The sequence below is a fragment of the Dermochelys coriacea genome, chromosome 2 (genome assembly GCF_009764565.3).
Source record: "Dermochelys coriacea isolate rDerCor1 chromosome 2, rDerCor1.pri.v4, whole genome shotgun sequence".
Lineage (NCBI taxonomy): Eukaryota > Metazoa > Chordata > Testudines > Dermochelyidae > Dermochelys > Dermochelys coriacea.
Genome location: NC_050069.1, coordinates 165,268,194 through 165,273,721, shown reverse-complemented (window position 1 = coordinate 165,273,721; position 5,528 = coordinate 165,268,194).

Genomic DNA, 5,528 nt, shown 5'->3' with positions numbered 1-5,528 from the left:
ATTTCTGTAGTTAATGTAATATTAGTACATGCCGTTCCTGTACTCTGACATTAAAAAAAAAAAAGCAAACATTTTCTGAATAAATGGACTGCATATCTCAGATGCTTTGGTGTGGTCTCCATTATAAATCTTTCCACAACCTTTGGAATCAGGCATTGCTAGCTGCATATACTGCAAGGTTTTGATTTTGATTAAAAAAAAAAAACTGTTTAATAGTAACTAGGTAAACATCAATATTTGACACACAAAAAAGTGATTTCTATAGAACAGATTGATTTTATAGTGGCATATGGATGGAGACAATAGGCCAACTTCATCCCTGATGCAACTCTATTGTTAATGGAATTAGACCAAGCTTGAATTTGGCCCTTTGGATCAAATTAATCTATAGTGTAAATAACTCCATTAATGTTAGTGGAATTACCAGATTTTGGCACATCATTTGGAATTGTAAACTGACTCAAAGTAAAAGTCACACATGAATACCTATTTTGAGGAATCATTTTAAAAATGCTTTAAAGTATTTGGTACTGGTAATTGTCATTGACGGGATATGGAACTAAATGGAACACTTATGTGGTCCACTATTGCAATTTCTGTGTCCCTGGAATTTAGTAGAGAATTAAATCCTGTCTACAGAATTTTTAAAGTAACCTACACAATCTAATGAGAAAATTATATTTAAGGGTAAAATAGCAGCTCAGATTCCCTGGCCATTTTTCCTAAACCTATGTGGTGTTTAAATATGCTAGCCCTGACTTTATGTAGGTTACCCTGGTATAAATCTGAGTAACTCCACTGAGGTCAAACAGATGTAACTGTGAAACCAGTGTCAGTGAGGAAAAGACTCAGGCCTACCATATTTAAAGTAGTGAAATCGCGTCAGATCCAAACAGCCTCCATGACCCTCCTGGATGCTTTTTGTAACCTTTGATGTTTCAACAAATGCAACTCAGTATGACTGGGGGACCTAGGCCACATTCTGTATCTACTGACTTTCATGTTGGGAAAATAAAGTTTACATGTAAAAGTCATAGATTGTAATCTTGTTTGCGTGAAATAAGGAACCTACAGTAAATGTAATAAAATGAAATGTTTAATAAGACTATGAGGTTAAATCCAACACTGTTTATCTTCCTGGATTCCCAGTACTGTGGGAGTGATGAGAGGGTATAGTAAAAATGGAGGAAGGAAAATGGGAAATTGTGTGGCTGTCTATAGTAAATAGCATCAGAGCTATATAAAAATACAGTCAATCAATTGTTATGGGGTGTACCAGCTCCCTTGCTGGAGGCCCTACAGTCTGATTACATCATACCCCAGGAAGGAAGAAGTGAAGATGGATCCTCCAGGCCTTCCTAGAAAGCCTGCACAGATGCAGCCAGTCAGGCTCAGATAAAAGGAGCTACAGAATCTGAGCAGGTCAGTTCCAGGCTGGAGCTAGAGGGGTGTGGAGGGGAGCTCTGGACAAAGAAGCTCGATGTCACTGAAGACGGGGGGCACTCACCTCTTCAGCCACATCTCTGGGCCCTTTAAATTCCACTCTTCCCTCCAGCTTCCAAGGGAGTTTTGATCCGTTCTCAGGACTTGGGCCACTGTGTTAGGGGCTGGTCGGGGAACCCTGGGCCACTGACTACTTTAGCTCCCAACTCCAGGCCCCTATAAGCAGCAGCAACATTTGGTACCAGAGATGGGTTCTCTTTGGTCTGGCCCCTTGATAAAAACTTCTAGCCCAGCAGCAGGACTCCATTGAAACTCAACTTCTACTAGCTGAAAGGTTACAAGGGGCCCAGCAGGCCAACAGCAACACAGGTGTTTCAGCTCAAGAGGAATGGCCTTGTCACACCAGTGCTAAATACATAAAATATATCTCCTTGAGCTGTTGATTATACTTCTGGAATGACTGTATAAATTTGATGCGTCAGTCTACCTTGCATGATTCTCCTATGTTCCTGTGAAAACACCACTCTCATAATGTGCTGCTGAAAAGGTCTTAGATTTGAACAGGAGGGATCAATAAAAAGAAATATTCATGTAGTAAAATATCTGCATTGGATTTTATCTTAATTTAGCTATTTCATTATTTTAAATTTATCTCACCCTCATGTTACCTTACTCGAACCATTAGAGAGTAATAAAAATGTTAAATGTTAGTTAACTCCTTGTTATGTACCATCTAGCAATTTTCTATGAGCTGCACTCTGAAAAACGACCCAATGTATTTCCTAATGAAAGCAGAACACTAGTAGAAAAATTTAGTTTCCAGATATCCCAAAAATAAGAATTTTTAAAAAGCATGGTTGTTTTCTTATGAATTAATTGGCATTCATCATCTCTGAAAATATTTTTAGAACCATGTATAAAATCTGCAAAATAGGCATTAGTTTCTTTAACAGAGAAATAACCTATAGAGAAGGATTAGTCAAAGATAACATCTTAGGCCAGATCCTGTCTTGGCATAAAGCAACAAAGCTCCACTGAATTTAATGGACTTGCCCAAGTAGAAGATCTGATCCAGTGTGTTTAAATGACAGAACTGGGAGTTAGGAGATTGGAGTTCTGTATCTGGCTCTTCCAGACACCTTCTATGCATTTGCCTGGGCAAATCAGGTTACTTATTTGTGTCTGAGTTTCTCATCTCTTACAAGGAGTCTTTTTAATTTTCAGATCAAAAGTGCCAAAGAAATATAAAATATTAGCAACAGACAGGATAGGGTATTATTTTTAAAAAGACAATATAATCCCTTTTCAGATCACTCTGGTAGCCAATCAATCTGAGACCCACAAGGTGGGTGAAGTAATAGATCTTCTATTGGGGAAAGAGGCAAGCTTTTGAGCTCCACAGAGCTCTTCAGGTGACCTCTGTGGAGCTCAAAAGCTTCTCTTTCAGCAGCAGAAGTTGGTCTATTAAGAGATATTACCTCACCCACTTACCTCTGTCATATCCTGGGACCAACATGGCTGCAACAACACAAATAGTCAATCAATCTGTCATCTAGAGCTGGGCTTCCTGCCATAATATACATACATACATACTAGAATGGATGCTTCCAGCTTTTGTCATTAACATTAGGCTGGCCATCCTACCCTTGTGCCATAAGTTTCATTGCAGTCTCTCTCTCTAACTTTGCGTCATGATCTGCCTGGCTTTTACTCAGGTGCACAGTAGGAGGTCATCTGGAGCCTCCCTTCCCACCTTTCACATCCTAAGGAAGGTGCAGGAATGGCAAATTTCCAGCCCTTACTTTCCTGAGGGCGGGGGAGGGACCGTTCCTTCCCTAGTCCCTGAATTCTCAGTTCAGCAAGATTCCTAAACTCATGCCTACCTTTAAGCACATGAGTAGAATTAGACTATGCACATGCTTTAAGCTTAAATACATTGCTGAATCGCGGCCTAGATCTGAACATCACCCTAAGGGTATGGTATTCTGGCTGGCAACTATGGGGTAGTAAACTGCACCACATAAAGGGATATAGCAGGAAGCGTGCATAGGTTGCATGCCCAGAAACTTTTGGAGGCATTGTGATGAACTATGTTTAATTATGGATTCCCCCTCTCCCACTCCCGGAGCTTGAAAAAAAAAATCTATCCATAAACATTTGTTGTATATTTTGTTTATTATTTCTGACAGCATGGAGTAAATTTTCAGTTCAACACCTGAGGATTGATGGTAGATTCTGTTCTTATTAATTTTCAAATTGTTTCATGACTAAGCTCCTATGTACCATACAAAAACTTGCCCCTTGGATACTGCCCTTGAGTTTCAAATTTTAGCAAAGAGCCCAGTACCAATTTTAAATACTGGTATTGCAATAATGGTTAGCATTCACATTGCTAAGTACAAATGTGCATGGCGGAGTGTATTATTCTTTGAGTATTGATGTAATAATAATGGCTTATTATTTGCATTTATAATACAGAAGATTATTTCTTGGAAATTGACTTGCAAGTCATCATCATCTCTTACTGAGTTTTTAATTAATGTAAATGCTTTGCTCTTAGATGTGTACATATACATAATATGGTAAAGTTACAGGCTAAAAGTTATCCCTTAGCTGCTAATTGAGGAGGCAGTGTTTCCTAGTGGTTACAGCACTAAATTGGGACTCAGAAGACCTAGGCTCTATTCCTCAGCCTCTGGCCTGCTGGGAGAGCTTAAACAAGTCACAGTTTTCCTAGCTGACCTTTGTAAGGTTCTTTAAGATCTATTGATAAGAGGTGTTATTTTTTATTAAGTTGGGCAGCTGGGATATTAGCTAGAAGAACACAACTGATATATAGTTCCTCTACTTGTTCCCATTCAATGATCACTGGTAGTTACAGAAAGCCACTATTACATGAACAATAGAGCCACTATTACATGAACAATAGGCCTGATTCATTCCTCCATTACTACAGGTTATTTTAGCCATTTGTAACTCTAATGATTTCAATTAAATGATATTCACATTAAATGGGCCTGATTCACCACAGCATTAACTCCCAACAATTTTGAAAGTTAGTGGCTCATTTGCTACATAGTGAATATGCATCAAATCATACCATGGGCCTGATCCTGCTTCCACTGAAGTCAATGACTGAACTTCCATTGATTGTGGTGGTGTAGAACTGAACTTTACACATTGCTGGAATGTCATTAGAATAGAAAGGAATTTAGCTGTAGATAAACATGCTATAGCTGTCTGGTATTTCCAGATGCTGCAACCAATGTAGAGCGTAGAGAGAGTCAGCCTTACACACACGAGCTAGTATCTAATACTACATTATGAATGATTTACAAAGCTGTGCAGAGCAAAAAACATCTTGGAAAAAAAAAATCTGTATCCTCAGAACTAGTCCAAAGCTGCAAAGCAGATTTGGCACCAGAAAATGGGAGAGAAAATTGTGCATTAGTCATTTACAACAGCTGTTTAAAACAGGCTCACTGTTGCCAAACATTTGAAGCTCAGCAAGTGAGATTAAAAAACAGGGAGAATAAAAGTGAACACTGTTACATTATGCCATGTGCTGTTCAATCTAGTTAGTTCCTTCAATCCCAAACAGACTTTTAGACACACTGCAGTTGTCATAGGAGGCATTGGAGTTAGAAGGAAAGTTCCAGGAATAGTGCAATGTTTGTATAATTTGGCTTAACTGTTTTGGTTGTGTGATCGGAATATGCATCATGGTAGATTTAGCAGAATGTCAGGGACATTGACTGCATTCTTGAAAAATATGGAGGAAAAAGGTCCAGCAAGATTCTTGGAGACGCACATCACCTCCCACCTGACTGAGTTTAAATTGCAACCTTATCACTGGAGGTAATCTCAGTATCAAATATCTGAGCAAGGATTCAACATATTTAAAATCTATAAAAATGTAAATGAGTCAAGGCAAGCAAATTACTGTGATAAAGGATGATTGAAAAGTGAAAATGCCATCGTGGCAAATAACATAGCCCTGAATCAGACAGCATTTATTCCATTGTTTAAAAAAAAATAAATCAGGTTAGGAAGGTTTGTAAGGTATTAACTCTTGTAAAAAATTG